Raw genomic sequence first — 19,756 nt, forward strand, 5'->3', positions numbered from 1 at the left:
TCTTTGGATTGTGCCCACTGCTTTAATTTCATAAATGGCTTGAGGCGAGATAGGTTGTATTTGCGGAGAATCGTTTTGAGGACGTTTAGGATGAATTAAAGTCAGGTTGGCACTGAATGGAAGTCTGATCAAAATGCTTCCCCCAGGCCATTCTTTTTTATCCATCATGCTGTTATTAAATGATGTCCTTTGTAGCAGCAACAGCCAGGCAGCGCGTTTTTACTTTTAGCCTTCATGGTAAAAGGTCATTGCCCTCTGTGATTGGCTAGCGACCAGCAAGGTATAGGAAGGGGATACTTGCTGATGTTAAAATGATTTTATAATTGACATATGGCTACATTCCCCTGAATCCTTTTGGACAATTTTGTGCCAGCTACGTATTGCATATCTACATTTAAAAAATGAGTTATCATCTAATTATTTTAAACTATATTATTATTTTATATCAGAAGGGAAAAATGCAACAACATCCTGGATGGATGGGTGGCCAATGCCCTTGTGACATTAAATCTATTTTAAAATATGACGTTTCAAATTTTACATATCAAATATTGGATTTGTTGTGACATAGGGCCCTATTATCATGCCCAGCAAAGTATATCGCAAAGTGCATTGTCACTGTGCACATGGGTGAAGTTTTTTTTCTTAGGTATTTCAGTAAATGGGCACAGCTAAAAAGTTGCATTTGTGCCGTTGTGAGCGTATACACCGCCACTTATCAGCAGAGCGCCTGCGCCATGATCACATTAAAAAATTATGTTATAACCTGGTGGCACGGTGGAGGACTGGTTAGCACGTCCGCCTCCCAGTACTGAAGACTCGGGTTCGAGTCCAGGCTCCTTCCTGGGTGGAGTTTGTATGTTCTCCACGTGCCTGCGTGGGTCTTCTCCGGGTACTCCGGTCTCCTCCCACATTCCAAAGACATGCATGGCAGGTTAATTGGGCGCTCTAAATTGTCCCTAGGTGTGCTTGTGAGTGTGAGTGGTTGTTCGACTTTGTGTGCCCTGCGATTGGCTGGCAACCAGTTCAGGGTGGCCCCCGCCTACTGCCCAAAGCCAGCTGAGATAGGCTCCAGCACCCCCTGCGACCCTTGTGAGGAATAAGCGGTCAGGAAAATGGATGGATGGATGTTATAACCTGGCACCACAATTTATACATGGTTTCACATGGTCTAAAGTGGAGCCTACATTCTGTCACCAAATTGACATTTGCGCTACGGGCATGTCATAGAAAACATCATTGGTCTGCCCACATATAAAAATAGAGCCTTTAAATTTTCTGTAACAACTTAGCCAAATGTTTGAGACAGAAAGGTCAAATTTTACTCACTGAAAGTCTCTCTTCTTGGACATTGAGAGATACCAACATTGTCTTCACAATGTAAAAGTTGAAAGGGCATTCTGCTCGACCAACATGGCATTATCATAGCAATAATGGCAGCAGTACATTCAGAGAGTAATCTTAGATTAAGGTCCCTCACCTTCTACTTACAGCATATTTTGCGCTTTGGACAATTATGTAATGAAAACTTGAAGATATATTCCGACTGCATGTGAGTTTATTGTATTTATTTGGGAACCTTCACAGTAAGGCATGTTGTGAGTTAATTAAACTGAAAGATGTGGTTCTGTGGATGATTATAGTTCTTAAAAAGCAGCACTGCAATATTTGCTAAGGACTGCCTGTGTTATAATCACCCAACCTTTCAGTGGCTAGGGAGTACCAAAACTGGAACACCTTCATTTTAAACAGAAAACTGGTGAAAAATGACACGCTTACTTGAGATAAGGAAAAGCACAATTCCTTGAAAAATGTTGCATTTAAACCCTCAAAACAAAATCAAGTTATCCCTTTAACCCCTCAGCTTGAAATAGCACGCAACCAGCATGTAGCGACACATTAATCCTCACAGCTAAACAAGCTGAAAGGAGTGTCATCATTACACAGCCAAAGGTCAAATTGCACCCAGCACATGTAAACTGACAATTTCGGGAGAAGTGGTGGTCGGGGAAGGGGTGAAATGAAGCAAGCAAATTGCCAGTAGCCCGCACAGGTGTGTATGTATGTACATGTACAGAATGAGTTATGGGGCAATTCACATGTTGAGCAATGGACGACATGATGTATAGTGTGTATATATAATGTAGCTGCAGGAATGTGTGAAATTAAACTTGTTCTATTCTTATTACGGGCCATATTGCATAGTTACTGTCACCAAGCCTAGTCATTGTCACTGCATGCAAATACGTAGCCTCCAGCATCAGGTGCACGAACAGATGAACGGATGATTGCTGACCACCACTCATTGGAAAAGAGCCATATGACGCAAATGGGACATATGGGAGGAGCTTAGAGGAAGGACACAAAGGAGGTGGGTGGTGGGGGGGTATTGAAGCTAGTCAAGAATGACTAGACGTTGACCATAAAATTAATGAGAAATGAATACGTTGATTGCTGGACACATTTGGATGGCTAATAAGGCGTGGATGTACAAGCGTGCGTGTCATAGACACTAGAGTGGAGAAATGGAGGGCAGTTGATTTGAGACGACAGTTTTAGGGGGGGAGAGTGAAAAAATGACAAGTGCAGAAGGGGGAGGAAACAGATGGAGGCAGAGATGACCAAATGAAGGGCAGAGAGGAAGACAAGATATATTGGTCCATCAGCTGCAGCAAAGGTCAAACTGCTTTGCCTTTAAAAGGCAGAAATAATATGCATAGTGTGTAGTCAATAAAAATCCCAACATGCAACCATACATTGCATGCAATGAAATTGAGGTGTTTTGTTTGGTGAACATAAGCACTTTAGGTAGCTAATGGAGCATCCGATAGTGACTACCTAAAAAAAAAAAACTATATAGTATACTAGGGCTGGGTTTAAAAAAAAAAAAAAGAGAGAGAATAATCGATTACTAATAGCGATGATAAGAAAATAGAATTTTAAAGGCCAAGTTTTTTTTTTTTTTTGTATTTTAGCGTTTTCTCGACATTTAATGTTAACATGAATTTAAAGTATTTTCTTACGTTTATGAAAGACCTGACTTAGTTTGAAGTTTATTGAACATATAAACAAAACATATAAACATAAATAAATAGCAAATAAAAATTGAAAAAAAGAAGAAAAAAAACTCATAACATTCATTAGTGATGGTTTACATGTCCAAAGGGAGTAGGAAGAAGTTAAAAACTTATCTAATCCTACCCCTTATTCTTTATATCTTATTTCATTATTAATACAGTAAATTAATACATTACAATAAAGAAAATGTGTAATCCTACTCATGTAGACAATTTCACTTTAACATACGTACATTTGTCAGTAGCGTATGTGCATGAATTTCTTAGGCGTACACAATAATAATACATCATCGTACTCGCATATACAATTCATTACACTCATAATGGTAGACTTACTGTACTTTAAGACGATTCAGAATCTTTTATTTATATTTAAAATTATTGCATTATAACTATGAAAATATTTTCATCTCATCCTTGTGATTTGTTGTTTGTGTGACAACCAGTTACTTCCTCCAAAGTTTAATTTAGAATTTAATGTTTGTGGAGGTTTTTATCATGTCGTTGATATTTAAGAAGACGTGATGCCCCATAATTAATCAATGTCAGATTGAAGTGAATTGAATCGAATCGGCAAAATTGAAATCAAATCGAACTGAACTCTTATGAATCAAAATCAAATTGATTGAGGAAATTAGAATCGATATCCAGCCCTGTTTTGGTGCTGATTTTTGATTGTGAGGTCAAAGCAAGTGATACGGATTTAAAAAAAAAAAAAAAAAAAGTAGCTTCACAAGATAAACGTCACATCGTTGATGTAAAACAAATGCAAAAAAAAAAAAAAAAGTTGAGGATTTAAATATATGAGGGGAATCTCAGAGCGTGTGATACACATTGATCATTAAGACAACAGTCAGAGGAGTCATATAATCACAATGAAACACAGGTAGAGGCGGACAGAAGTGTTCAGACAGAAGTCCAGTGGAAAGAGAGAGAGAGGTCAGTGTCAAGTGTTGTCTGGCTGTCCTCCCTGAGACCTATCATACCCTATCCTATCAATTCAAGTGCAAAACAAACACACATTTCCATGAAGGCATGCACTTGCAGACAGTGTTGTGGACAAGCTACTTAGAGAAAATGCCCTAAGTGGTTATGAAATGGAGAAATACAGTGAAGGAAACTGTTGAGAGGGGCTGTTGTGATAGCGTTTGTGTGTGGGTGTGTGTACAAGTGTGTATATGATGTGAACAATGATCTACTAACAATTTGCTTAGGTTAGGGACTCGTAGAACTGCCCCAAGGAAAGGGCCCTCTTGATGGCTTTTGTAGTCCATATAATAGTTCAAAAGTTCCTTGAGTATTTGCCACTGTGATGCTGTAGGACACAAATGCACATTTTACTCTGAATCAATATAGTGTGTAGATACATGCAGCAAACAAATACAAAAGTTAGCATAAAAACAACCACTATAAATATAAACTACAGCAACAGCAGAAGGCAATAAAATATGGCTAAATATCCAAATCAGAATAGCTTTATTGTCATTGAACCACAAGGCATACGTGGATGGACACCACGTTAGTCGTTAGCTTGGAGGAACACATGATAATGAAAGCTTGTCCCCGCCAGCACGGAAGTAGTGGTGTTTCCGTGAATAGTTCCTTCCTTGGCAAATCGTGAACCACACGTGGCAAGACTACACTCACTCACTCACTGAACTGGTGTGGCAGTACGTTCACTCAATGAATTGTACGCGAACGTGAAATGGAGGTAGCACGGTCATTAACTGGCTCGTTCGCGAACCGGAAATTGCAACACGCTCATTCACTGAATCGTTCCTGAACCGGAAATGGCAACACGTTCACTCACTGACACATTCACATCTTTGCGAACGGGAAGCTTCCTCAGTGACTCGTTCCTGAACACCAATAGCGAGGTTGTATGTGTAGTAAAATCCTGCCCACGCTAGCTTCTGATTGGTCGTTCGCGAAGACTGACGGCATGAGCGTGGCTGCTCTCAAATGAACTTAGAAAAGAACGAATCACTTCAAGAACTGACCCGTTCACTCACGTTCACTGAAAAGATTTGTTCTTTTTGAACGAAACGGTCGTGAACGACACACTATTGGCAAGTTTGGCTGTTTAGTGTACATGACAACAATCTCTTCTTCGTAGTGTTTATTTGGGCGAGAGGTGGGGTGGCAAGAAAGAATCCTTATCTTACAAAGAAAATTTTGCAGATATTTGACTGTTTTTCTGAGCTTAATCGTACTTCCTAGAAGGAACTGGCTGTTGAAATGAATGCTCACTGATTAAATCAACCTACGACTAAACTAAGCCAGTTCATAATACTTATAGGAGGTTGGATGAAAATAAAAGATAAAATGAGAAAAAAAAGACAAAAGCAAGGACGTGATAAAAAGCTGCAAATCTTCATCAAGCATGCAGACCTTAATTTGGAGCCAGATCGCGATAAACACACATTGAAAGGAGACACACAAACTGTCAGTATGTTGACAAACAAAAACGCTGGGTGATTTATCCGAGTGATGTTGGGCATTTTGAAACGACAATACATTAAAATGACAGGGAGAAGAGGTTAGTGGTGTTGGAGATTTATTTATGGATATCCACCCCTGGCCCATTAATCCTGTACCTCTGCTGAGTATCAGTCGTAGGCCGTCGGTATCAGCAAGGCCGTCTGGCCGCTGGTGAGCAAAACACTATCAGAACCACTGACCTGCATTTACAACTTAAATGTTATTGCTTGTCTCATGAAATTGTATTAATTTATTTATCTCTTTATTTATTAATACTTCTGGCTACACTGTTTCCTGTAAATGTTTGTGGCTGTCAGCCTTTTTTATCCTATCAGATTTTAGCTTCTTTATGCTGTCATGTCAATCAAATTTTCTGTATAATTGGGAAATGATAGCGGTGATTTTAATTGGTGGATTAAGTTGGGTATTAGACATCTCCACTTAATGCACAGATGCCACTGTTACCACTGCTGAGCTTTGGCATGTGATGACTAAGATGGTGTGTTTGATGATTTATTTTGGAAAATTTGCTTGGCTTATTAGAACAACATGCATGACCTTATTTTCATAGACAGAAAAATGTGTTTAGCATAAAAACAGGCAAATTTAGTTTATTGTGCTGCACCTCACTTGTCATTCTGGTGGACCGAGAGTGTTTTCTGTTAGATGCCCCTGGAGCAACTGCCAATTTGGTGACAAAAAACTAGACGAGTTGAAACCAGGTCTAAGTTGTGGCGCAGGTGGATTGAGGTGGACTTCAGTTGCCCACTTCACATGTTTAATACTAGAGTAGCTCTTGCAGTTTATAATCATTCTGTGAAGGGAGCTGCTTCGATTGGCTGGGAGCCGGCTGTGTTCCCACACAACGGCACAAACACCTGCAGGGAACCCAACCTCTTTCTACCTCCACCAGTCTACCGGTCTGTGGGACTGCGGGGTAGTGTATGTGCCACGGCCTGTCAACCACAGCTGCTGCCGAGCTCACTGCAAATGCAGAGTCTTAAAAAAAAGAAAAAGAAAGGAAAAACAAGCTTAACATCACTGAAAGTCTGAAAACCGTGAATTCATGTGCATATTTAATTCACGCCCGCTACGTTCAAGATCATTTTGATATTTTCAGAGGTTGGAGCGGGCATAAGTAGAGTTGTCCACATTACTTTGGCTAATTTTGAGTGAAGTACTATTGCAGACATAATTTTCAAGTCCAGAGCTATAAAACAAGTGCCAGTGCTCGGGCCATTAAGGTGCACCTTTATGAAACTGTTTCAAGGTTGACAGACAAGTCTCATTATACACATTAGTCATACAAAGCTGCAGTTGCAAAAAAAATAAAAAAATACCCTCAAATGAACTGGTTTGTCCATGTGGAAAATTTTTTTTTTCTTTTGTAATTGAATTATATTTGCCTGCTAAGTCAAGATACTGACTGAAAAAAGACGATGATTTTAAAGATTGCCGCATCCGAGACATAACAGTAAAGCACACAATCATTGCCTATACAACATACAAGGTGATTTTTGTTATTTGTAATTTTTTGTAATGTCAGGGGTCTCTCACAGACTGTAAAGCAGTAGCGTGTGAGCACCACCAGTGACACATCAGAACTGGGATCAAATGTTTTGTTGCTTCCATATTGCTCAGTGCCTTGGTGAGAATGCACACGCATGCACACATTTCGACTTGTTCCATGCTCAAAAGCTATTCAAGCAGGCACAGCTCTCTGAAGTAATCACAGCAGCATTTAACCATTTCAATTGCTATGATAAACATTTTAGCACATCCCTGAAAAACCTTATAATTTCCACTTCATTAATTGTATTCATGTTTTTGTATTAGACATAAACTTCGACGCAATAATATTTTCTACTTTCATTGGCTTTCCATTTTGTTTTCTTGAAGCCACTGAATGAATTATTTACGCTTATTGCATTTTTCTGCCTTTTCCCCACTGTATCTGCTTGCTAATTCACTAATTGTTTTTTAATCTTATGACAATAACATCTCAATTAGACAGTCAAGTTAATTTACAATTGCAGGTGTACTGAACACGGTGGAAAAGGGTCATTCAGGGAGCTGACATTCATTTTATTGTTTAATTTTAAACTATTAAAAAACAAAAACCGGTAACTATGGAAACGGTTTGTCATGTTTGTCTCCTGAAAACCTTGCTAACCAGACCAAGGTAATGGCACCATTTTACTGTCTTGATATGCCTCTTGATGTGGTTTGACAGTCATTGCTGATTAAGTTCACGGTGATTGACCTTGAGACCGTCATTTTTAATCAGCAAATGTTTCCGTACTCACTGTGCCTCCATCCTCCGTCGTTATTTTGGAAATATTGTAATGAGGTACATATTTACTCAAGGTCAAAAGTAACATTTCCTTACCACTGACAAACAGATACACAAAGTACAAGGGCACATTTCATCTCCCAATGAAAAGAAAGATATGCAGAAAGAGAAAGTATTTCTTCCCTTCCTGATTTCTGTTTTTTTTGTTTTTTGTTTTTTGCTCATTAATCACACCTTTCAGATAATCAATTCCATTTTAATATCCCATTTCTACAAGCCATGTAAATGTAAAAGGCTGTTTATAAATGATGATTTCATTTATTAAAGGGGGGAAAATATTCAAACCTATGTGGCCCTATGTAAAAAAGTTATTGAACCTAATAACTGATCATGCCACCCTTGGCAGCAATAAGTGAACTCAAGCGTTTGCAATGACTGGTGATGAACATCACTGTGGAGGAACATTGGCCCCCTCTTTGCATAACTGTTTAAAATTAGTCTTAGTGGATCTTCCAATCATAAACTGTACATTTGAGGTCTTACCATATTGTCTCAGTTTGATTTCAGTCCAGACTTTGACTTAGCCCCTGCAAAATGTTGAATTGTGATTCATCAAAAATGTGAAGAAAATGTGCCGGCACATCAAAAATCAAGTATTATAAAGAAGCAAAAATAAAATCTAAAATCAGCAAGGGGACAAACACTTTTTTTGCAGCACTGCAGCTTAATTTGTATCGGCTATCAGTGTTGGCTGCTTTGGAAAACAGAGCAGAGCCACCAGGTTTATAATGAGGAAATGGGATCATTCTGGTAATGATGACTGGATAATTACACTGCATTAGAAGAAGTGCCAAAACAGTGCAGGGGTTGTGGATCTGGAGGGTTCAAAAGAGTGAATTGGATGATATGCATGGGCAGAAATTCTGGAAAAAAAAAAAAAAAAAAAAAAGCGGATACAGTATAAGAGTATCATGATGGAGAACAGATAAACTTCAGGGCACTTGAAGGCCATTAATAAATCTTTGTGAACTTGTGAGCAGTAGGTTTGAAGAGTAGGCCATATATTTCAACAGCAAGCAAGATTTTGCATCAGGTTGTAAAACCGTCAGTTGACATAACTTTTTCACGATTACCGTTCATGCAGAGAATGAGAGGCCTTATAATTTTGGTATAGCCAACATATACTGTATAGTGATGTTAAAGAATTGTGTGGAGAGCTTGTTTTAGTTGAAGGATAAACATAATAAAGTAATACAATTCGGGTAAACCATTTCATTGGTGGGGAAATTTTCAATATTACGTTCAATAATTATATATAAGCCGAATCTACCAAATGACAGAATAGAATAGAACACTTTTTGCCCCGTCCCGTTCTTTTATAATTGACAGTAGAAAAATTTAGGTTTGCCAAAGTACAGCCATTTCTTCCATGGACTCTGAATGAGTTAATAAGAAAAAGTAGACTACTTGGCTCGACCACGCATCACGATTACGCGTGTGTACGCAAGTCAACAGCATCAAATACACCACATGTGTCAAGATCCAGTCCTCGAGGGCCTGAGTCCTGCATGTTTTCAAGGTTTCTCTACTCCAACACACCTGATTCAATGATCAGGATCATTATTGGGCCCCTGCAAAGATTGAGCTTAAATATGAATCAACTGTGTTGAACATGGGAAACCTTGAAAACATGCAGGACTCGGGCTCTCGAGGACCGGACTTTGACACCACTGAATTACACTGATGGCCAAATGAAAAAGTGCAGCATAGGCATAACAAACAAGGAGGCACCACCTTGTGGTGCGGTGCCATCCTATGGATTATTACAAATGATTTATGAAATTAAGAAGTCAATAGGCATGCAAGTTTGCCTTTTTTGACTGAACTGAAAAGGGTTAGGGGAGAACATACATAAATATGTACATTTGTGTATGTATGACTATGATTAGATATATACAGAGGTGGGCACATCTGTCTCATTGTCAACCCCGTCATTGCCTACATTTTCGGCGCATTCCCACATTTTTGGCGAATGAGAAATTTTTACACATATACCAATGTAAAATGAGCCAAATTTGAGTTACCGTATTTTCCGCACTATAAGGCACACCTAAAAGCCTTCAATTCTTTCAAAAGCTGACCCTGCGCCTTATAATCCAGTGCGCCTTATATATGGATCAATATTGAGCCGCAAAAGGTCTCGCTGTCAAGACGCTATCGGTGACCCTGCACGATGGGTGACGTGCATGCGCAGAAGATCGCGCCATCTTGGATCGCTAGCTAATACTAATACTTTACCTCAGAGAAAATAATAAAACAGCTGTTTAATCATTTTGGAGTTGTCAGAAAGCTGGTTTGTAATTGTTATGGTTCCGGTGCGACCGGAGAGTGGATCCCAGAATCACAGAGCACAGAGGAGTAAGCGAGAGGTTTTATTCACCAAAACACGTGAATATGAACATAAAGCGCTGGACACAGCCAGGAAAAAGGTTAACAAAAAGTGCTGGCAAATTGCAAGGAGGGAAATTAACACGACACAAAAAGACCCGAAGGCTACAAACCGCAAACACAAGAAAGCAACAACTTACTATAGCTATGAAACACGCCACATAAAAGTGGGAACAAAAAGAGACGTAGCAAAACTTACGTAGATGAAAATCGAGAATCTTGAACTATAATAATTAGCGAAGGCGAAAAACAGTAGAAACACTAGACGATGGCTGTGAGCAGACGGAGCAACGACCCGACAGTGGCTGCAAGGAGTCCCAGTCCTTATGAAGTCCTAATAGGTGATGCACTGCAGGTGTGGTGCAGGGGACACGCCCCTCTCATTAATCAGGCACTGTGAGACAAGGAAAACACACTGAGAGCCCAGCAACATGACAGTAATCTATTAATAAAGTTTGACTGACCTATCTGACTGTTTTGTTGACATTCCCTTTAGTGCAGCACCATCTAATAGATGCATAACGTAACCCCAGCCTCTACTGTAGCGCCTTATATATGAAAAAAGTTTTAAAATATGTCATTCATTGAAGTTGCGCCTTATAATGTGGTGCGCCTTATAGTGCGGAAAATACGTTATTTTGAATAGAGAAAATCAAATCTAATGCTAATTTAGTTTCAACTATATTTGTCTTAGCTGTGAAAAATTATACCCCGTTAATAATTTCACTTACTGTATTTCATATAATCACTCAAACCCCTGACAACTCTCAAAAAGGTTAAAATGTAGAAGAAATGTAACATTATCAGCATCAGATAGTACACATGCTCCATTTAGTTTTGCTATATATGCTGCACATACAATCTTATCTTTCAATACTCATCCAAACCAACAAATGCATGCTCACACATACGCACACGCCAGGCTTACTGGCAGGTCATTTTACCACAGTAACACCGCTGAGCAGAGCGAAGCGGTGCTAAATATAGAAAAGAACTGAGCAGAAGTCCAATGACATACAAGAACATCCACTGTAGATGAAATGTGTGACAAGGGATTGATTTTCCGTAGTGACAGGAAGAAATTTAAGAATAACATTCAAATGGAATTTAAAGCCTTTTGGTAATTTTGCTATCTACTGGATAAGACATGATAGGAAGTGGATCAGTATAATTGTATGTATATGTATGCATTTTATGAATAGTGATCAGGCTTTGAGTTTGATTTTTCCTATTTAATATTGGTAGGATTTTTCACTGTCTGAGATAACGACGTTTGGATTGCAGCAATTTAACTGAATAAAGGGGAAAAATAAAATGTGGAAAAACATCTGGGACGAAGAAAAGGATCAGAATATGAATTATAGTTTCCTCAACAGACATATGTTTAACGAGCTGTGTTGAGTTTTCGCAATCTGATTATAGTTTTTAGCGAGCCATGTTATGCATTTGCGTGTGCATAATGGCACATATTCTCCTGTGTGCTTTATCAGAAAAGACACACAACTGCGCTTTTTTTTTCTTTTTCTTTTATTAGCTGCGCACACCCTCCTATCGATTTAAGTGTGCCACTTACGCACATTCATGGAATGTACGCACTTTGGGTGGAGTTCCGAAGCGGTGATCACAAACAACTACAGTCATCATATTAGCATATGGCGGCATTAGTTACGGATTTTTAATTATTTCTTATTATTTCATTATTTGATCGTGTCACGTGACCTAATCAACACTCACTCCCTTTGCACCTGCTCCAAATGTGTTCAGTCATGAGTACAGTATTCTGATTAAATCACTTTAATTGGATTTATTAAATACAGAATGTGAAAAAACATCCTCCTTCAAAGTAGCCGGCTGTATCTTCATAAAAACTCCATGATCTGGAAATTAAGGCCACACATAGATGCCACCGTCGTGCCTTTTGATGGTGGCACACACATTTACTAGTTACACAGGGTGGGTGTGTTAGAAGTCTGGACGGGAGAATTGACATACCATGAACGTGCACAAGCCAGATACATAAAACATGACTTAAGGCTTAAAGCCCAATTCACACTGATTGCGGCACGGATGTGGTGCGTTTTCCGTACGGACGCCGTACGGACGCCGCAAGGACTGCAATTCACACCGCGTGCGTTGCGTGTCCGGAAATCTACTCCCAACAGACCACGAGATCACGTGGGGTTCAAGCTGGAGAGTTGAGTTCACCCGATAACAACAGTGTATAGTCCTATTTTTCGATTTTTGGACATTACTTCTGGGACTTCTACCATGGGCTGTTCTCCATGGGTAAGTACGTTTTGTGTTTAGTGTCATTTTGTCATGTTTAATTTATTCTGAGCTCATTTTTTTTGTCTTATATGTCCGACTGATGTCATGCTATGCAGCTAGCTAGCTTCCCTCCCCAAAAAACCAGTTCGCAAACGGTTTCATTTTGAAATATACCGGATTTACCTTAACGCGAGAAGCTCGATTTCCTGTACGTGTAATTTCTTAAACTTCATGAAAATGCGCATGCGGCATCCGGAAGAAATAGAACGCTTACGGAAACCTTCCGCATCGCCGCAGTCGTTACGCACCGCAGACGCACCGCACCAAAGCTGGTGTGAATTGACTCGTAGACTTGAATGTGTTCTATCCTTGCGGCGTCCGTAAGGCCGCAGTACGGAGAACGCACCGCGTCCGTTCCGCAGTTCACACTGACTGCGGGCGTCTGCGGTGCGGAACGCCTGCGGCGATGCGGAAGGTTTCCGCAAACGTTCTATTTCATCCGGACGCCGCATGTGGATTTTCAGGAAGCTGAAGAAATTACACGAGCCGGACAGGAAATCGAGCGTCTTGCATTAAGGTAAATCCGGTATATTTCAAAATAAAAACGTTTGCAAACTCGTTTTTTGGGGAGGGAATCTAGCTATTTGCATAGCATGACATCAGTCGGGCATTTAAGACAGAAAAAATGAGCTCAGAATAAATTAAACACGACAAAATGACACAATTTAAAAACAAAACGTACTTACCCATGGAGAACAGCCATGGTAGAAGTCCCAGAAATAATGTCCAAAAAGCATATCGATGTGAACAACAGGCAAGCGTGGCTATTGTTTACATACAGGGCTATACCCTGTTGTTACCGGGTGAACTTAACTCTCCACAGCTTGAACCCCACGTGATTGTGTGGTCTAGCGGGAGCAAATTTCGATGTGACAACAGGCTAGCGTGTCTATTGTTTACAAATAGGACTCTATATACACGGTTGTTATTGGGTGAACTCAACTCGCCAGCGTGAACCCCACGTGATCTCGTGGTCTGTTGGGAGTAGATTTTCGGACACGCAGCGCACGCGGTGTGATTGCAGTCCTCGCGGCGTCCATACGGCCGCCGTACGGAAAACGCACCGCAGCCGTTCCGCAGTAAACAAGTCCGCTTTTTCTATATGTAATGAAATAAATTTAACAGGTAACACATATAGTCCCTGAACACAGCAAATTTATAAAAAAAGAAATAAATTCTAAGGCCTTGTTTATGTCTCAAAATTCAATACTCTAGGATAGAGCACACAAACAAAGAAATAATATTATAAAGAGTTAATATACTGCGATTGGCTGGCAACCAGCTCAGGGTGTTCCCCGCCTACTGCCCGAAGCCAGCTGGGATTGGCTCCAGCACCCCAGCGACCCATGTAAGGAGTAAGCGGTTTGGAAAATGGATAGAGATTTAATATATTAAATAATCCTAGCTGACGCAAGTTCCAGTCATTTCTGGTTTTGGAGGTGTTTGTTTACTGTATCTGCGATTGGCTGGCAACCGGTCCAGGGTGTCCCCCGTCTAGTGCCCAGAGCCAGCTGAGATAGGCGCCAGCACCCCCCGCAACCCTTGTTAGGAATATGCGGTCAAGAAAATGGATGGATGGATGTATCTTTACTGTATCACTGTTCACATTACTGTTATTTTCCCACTAGACACTTATTAATTGACCTGCTATTTTGCTGTCCGTAGCTCATTAATGCTTTAACGCGGTTCCAGCCAGACCCATGTGAAAAGAGTCCTGCACGTCTAAGCACATTTTCTAGTGTTTGTCGACACAACATTAGCTTAGCCAATAGCATTGGATTCTTGTGCTTTCTCTGTCGGTGTTGCTATACCTCCTCCGCCTTTAGTGATAACATTTATTACAGACGTGTATCTTATTTGCCGCCATGGAGGCGAGGATTAGTTATTTAGAGGAGAGGATCTGCACCGTGGGAGGATGATGTTTAGCCACGCCAGATAGCAAGTACAGCTTGAAGCTTGTACCTCGGTGCAGCGCGTTTTAGTGCCGAGTATTGGTTTGCGATTGGTTTGCATGCGACTTCTGATTGGCGAGCTTGGTGGAAGAGTTTGGAGATGCTGTTTAGCCGATGAGTGAGATTATAGTTGATCCAACAAAATACATGTTCATGTTGCCTGGAATCGCTATTGTACAATTGACCCTGGAAATGGGTGAGGGTTAGGGTTGGGTTTCTACTTGTATGAGACTCTGGATGGAGGAGTAGTGTGATAGACAAGTCTGTCACTAGTTGTTTAATGGTTGTTTTGTGTGGATGTCTGGCTCTGCGGTCATCCCACAGGGTTTTAACCCAAAAGGCTAGGTTCAACTGAAGGTTGCGGGTACTTGTCTTCAAATTCCATGACAGATGAGCGTTGCTCCCACGGGGGATGTGGGTTTTCTAACACCCACACGTTCGTTTTTGCACAGACGTCTTACCTCAGTCACTCACTCTGCCACTGTGTGGCCGCCTCCTCTCCCACTCACTCTGTTGTCCCTTGAAACATGACACAGGCTTTTAGTGTGACCAGCCGATGATCGGCTTTGCGTCCTTAAGCACCGCTTCTCTTGTTGTGTGATTTGCTATTGTTCAGCCCATGCTGAGGAAGTGGGTGCTCGCTAGGTTCATTGTGCACAAAGGGACATGCATACCCACGTAAAAAATGGCTTAATTGTTTTGTTCTGTAGGTGGGGATTAATTCTGGGAGCTTACTTTTTAGCCTATTCTTGAGTGAGTGACTGATGTGTAAAGAAGGGAGTGAGGCTGTAACTGTGTGAGGGTTTATGGCAGTGTTTATTTCTTCGGTGTACCTGCCTGATGTGTGTATATGAAGATTACCAATTTCATTTAAATAGGTTGAGTTTATGTTAAATGAATATGTGGGAAGATGTTAACTAAAAACATGTAATGTCTAACACATGATCATTAATTAGTTTTTTGTGACCTACATCCCTGTCACTTTTTCAAAGTTAACTCATTCACTGCCATTGACAGAAAAAGACGTCAAATGATAAATTTTTGCTGGGCTGGCAGTGAATGTGTTAATGCCACTTCCATCACAGTATAAACCATAAATATTAAATCAAAGAAGGGGAAAATAAGTCTGAACAACATGTAGACCACAATTTTGCAAAAGTACTCTAAAGAGTAACTTACACAGCATAGCCTGGACTCACCAAAACGACACTAACAAACTAACAGAGGACTGATGAATCATGAAGTGTGAGGTCTCCATTAACCTGGATCATTATGAGTGCCCTGGCTGAGTAGCGGTAATTGCACAAGACGAGTTAGCAGATTCACTCAGTTCAACAAAATATGCTCGGAAGCACATACTCAGGTCAAAGGTTTGCAACATATTTATAAATCACAACTTTTGCAACATATAAATCGAAAACATTTTGCTGCAAAATCAAAAACAATCTAAGGAGGTTACGCAAAACGACGACGACATGGCTATCCGCCAGTGCGCAGTCAGGGAGAATGACATCATCACCGGAGTTGTAACTATCCTGCATATGGTGTCCACATTGGAACATACAGGGTGCTTTTTGAAATCTTTCCACTCGTGAGCCCAGTTTCAAGTTCCGAAACTAAGCCGCCGTGTGGACGAACTGCCCACACGGTAAGAAACTTGTTTGGATACACTGAACTGGGCTTTTGTGTGAATGGGGTCTAAATATGCAAACACTGATTGACATAACAAAACACACCTGGGCAATACACAAGTGGCTGTGGGCACTGATTGGTTGACACCCGAGGAAGGGCAGGAAAACACAGGTGGACATGATAATGCTTGATGAGACAAGGGAGGCACACAAGGGCAACATAACAAAACACAGAACATGACAGAAACTAAAGTAACTTGAAAACAAATTAAAAAAACAAAAAACAAAAACAAAATAAACACAAACCATGCCAAAAACAAATAACAAAACTAACCAAAACCCAACCCAAACAATGACTAGTGCAAACCCCAATTCCAATTAAGTTGGGATGTTGTTTAAAAATATGTTTAAAAAAACAACAACAAAAACAATGCAATGGTTAGTATATCCTATTCAACCTAAATTCAATTGAATACACTACACAGACAATAATGTAGTGTTCAAATTGATTAAAGTTATTGTTTTTTTGTTTTTTTTTGTGGCTGTAATGTGATGCCTAGTGATTATGTGACAACAAGAAAAATGTGTTGTGTGGTACAGGCTGGAAAAGGTGTGTGGGGTTGCAATGTTTTCACTGAACTGGTCAATCGCACGACGTTGGCTGCTTGAAAAGTTGTCTCAAAAAAGGTTGGGCAACCATGGTGTAAACTGGATTTTTCCGCATGGGCTCAGTAGCACTTTAGAGGATCATTGTCAGTTAACAGTTCATCTCTACATCTAAATATGCAAGTCAAAACTATCATGCCAAGTGGAAAAGTGTGCTGTGGTCTGACGAGTCCATATTTCAAAATGTGTTTGGAAGTCATGGACGCCGTTAGGCTTGTCACAATGATTATTTAATGAATATTGGCACAATAATTTTTCAGGCTTTTGATAGGCAGTACGTATTACCTTAAAAAAAAAAAAAAAGTACTTACCTCTGCATGCATGTGCTTGCATGCTGTGTTAATATTTAAGTACAATTATTGTGAACAGTTTCAGTCTTATTTTATTTATAATTCTACATTTCAATGCCAGTGTTAAATATGCTAGAGAAAGTGCATTAATTGCTCTTAAACAGGGTGTACTTGAATTATGCTGTAATATAATTCCATTAGTGACATAAAAAAACACATCAAGGATACTATTGTTAATTGTGGTTAGTATCTGGGAAATATGTGGTCCTCGCACGTTCATATGAAACTGCAAGTAGACCGCCACAAGCCGATGGCATAAAGTTGGCTAGGGAGATCGCAAATCTGTGAAGTGGGCACCTGGAGACCCGGTCGGTCGTATGTGGCAGTGAGTGAATTTTCAAGATAGAGGAGCCTTATAATAACCTATTGTGTCTTTTCTCTGCTCTTTTATTCAGGTTGTGCTCCCTCCCTCCGGCCTGCCCATCATAATCGATCCATCTGTCAGTCACTGCAGATGTTCTTTATGTTGACCCTACTTAAATCACAGCACACTTCATAGAGGTAGGCATAGTTGGCAACTTGGCATACAGATTTTTTGTCACTTTTTTTATTTAATTATTGGGCATAATCCCGTATTAATGGCTTTATATAGTTTTATTGTTGTATCCTACAAATCATTGAGGGGGGCTTGGTAATGTTCGGTGCTACTTTGCTGCCCCTGTCTTGAATCTATGCAGTCTAGCATTTCTGGAGCAAGTGTCAGGAAGCTTAGTTTCAGCTGCAGTTCTGCACGTCTCCACAAAGATGACAATCACCTTTAAACACGCAGCTAAACACACCTATAAATTACTAAGAACAATATATAAGGCTGTTCAAATGTACATCTGTAGACGAAATTGAAAAAGGCAGTTTGACTTAAATTGATAATTGTCGGTTATAAGTTAGAGACCAGTCCAGACATATGATAGCATACAGTTTGGGTAGTAGTTTTGTCCACATATGAATAATATAACAGCTTATATCATAATTAGTATTCAGCCCCTGGGCCATTGGTAGTGCTGTAGTTCACATAGCTGACTTTGGTACAGCTGACTTCTCATATCTCGATTAATGACTGATAACCAGCCTACGTTGTAGGCAAGCATGAGCCTGCCATCACTCTGAAGAGGATAAGCTCTACGAATAACGGATGAACGCACATGCAATCTCTTACCACATTTATAATCACCTTTCCAAATGACAGTAGTATGCTTTCCAGATCAAATATTCACAAAGTTAACTCATACAGTACAGAGATCACTGAAATAATGTAGGCTGTGACTATTGGTGGAGGTATGTGTCTTCTGGATGAGCTTGCTTTTTTTATTATGGTGATTTGTCGTCATCCTCAGACATCCTCTACCTTTATTACAGAACAGCCAAGAAAAACATTTTATAGAATGTGATGGTTGGATAAATCTTAAAGAAATAATAAAATAAAATGTTGTTGCCACACTTGTTGTTGTCCGAGCGTAAATTACATTTTAAAAATTTATAGCACTTTTCTGGTATGTCTTAAAAGGAACCCAGAAACCAATTCCTCCAAAGCATTAAAAAAAAATAAAAATAATAAAAAAAAACCTTCAACAAAAAAGGCATAGAATTGCAATTTTTTTTTAAATTTCTTAATCTAAAAAAAAAAATACAAAAAAATTACCTTATATTTTCAAATCCAGCTGGCCATGGCATTTGGAGCCATTTCCAGCTGACTTCAAGCAAAATGCAAGCTACACCCTGGACCGGTCATCAATCGTAGGGCACATATAGAGACACAAAAGCATTCATTGACAATGTTACTGAGTGGCAACTTCGCCCACGCTGCCTACGCGGAAGTCGACCGAGTAAACCATTACAGCGGTGACTTACTTTCACCTTGCTTAGCACTTTTCTCCACGATTCACAATTCATCAAGTTGCGGATCAATTTTGTAGTTCCAGTAGGAATATCAAATGAAAACCAACTTGTCTGCAACAAAAATGATGATCCAATTCAAAAGGGCTTTATTTTGACCTTTTACAAAAAGCTGGTGCTTGTTTTCAAATTGATTCTTTACATCATTTTCAGTTTTCTCTGGTCAGCAAGCTGTGGTCTTTTGTTCAAGGTGTGCCCATTTATTGATGACAAGAAAAAAAAAACGTTTTATGTTTCCTTTTGCTGAAATGGTTTCAAGCCTGAAGCTAATAAAATACACATGCTTTTTAATTAACCTACTTGGAATACAGATCATTTTTAGGCCATGATCCATTATTGAAACAAGATCACAAAAGATTATTGATGACAAACTCTACTAACTACAGTGTTCTTTCTCAAGTATCAAAACAATCATTTGTCCCGACTGTCAGTCAAATGTGCTTCATTCAGATGGCAATATGTTAAACAGTTTTAGATCTAAGTATTCATCTTTATGTGAGCAAAATTAAAATTCCCTTTTTTGAGCATTGTGAATTTTAAAGCAGGCTGTTTTCATTTGTTTAACAAGCCATAATAGATTATTCATCTAAAATGAATAACCAGCATGCACTGTGGGAAAGAGAAAGAGGGGAAAGTGTCA

At 39.7% G+C, this 19,756-nt stretch overlaps 1 protein-coding gene across 5 annotated transcripts in view; it reads left to right on the plus strand.

Moving 5' to 3' along the window:
- Positions 1 to 19,756, plus strand: part of LOC144033498 (leucine-rich repeat and fibronectin type III domain-containing protein 1-like protein) — a 156,375-nt gene that overhangs the window by 66,351 nt on the left and 70,268 nt on the right. For 4 of the 5 annotated variants that reach the window (XM_077541653.1, XM_077541656.1, XM_077541657.1 and 1 more), the window contains exon 2: positions 17,622 to 17,727. The exons of the other annotated variant lie outside the window; for it this stretch is intronic. The gene's annotated coding sequence lies outside the window, so the exon portion shown is untranslated. The remainder of the gene's footprint in view (positions 1 to 17,621; positions 17,728 to 19,756) is intronic. 5 annotated transcript variants of the gene reach the window in all.

Source organism: Festucalex cinctus, chromosome 13 (assembly GCF_051991245.1).
Source record: "Festucalex cinctus isolate MCC-2025b chromosome 13, RoL_Fcin_1.0, whole genome shotgun sequence".
In the NCBI taxonomy this organism is placed as follows: Eukaryota; Metazoa; Chordata; class Actinopteri; order Syngnathiformes; family Syngnathidae; genus Festucalex; species Festucalex cinctus.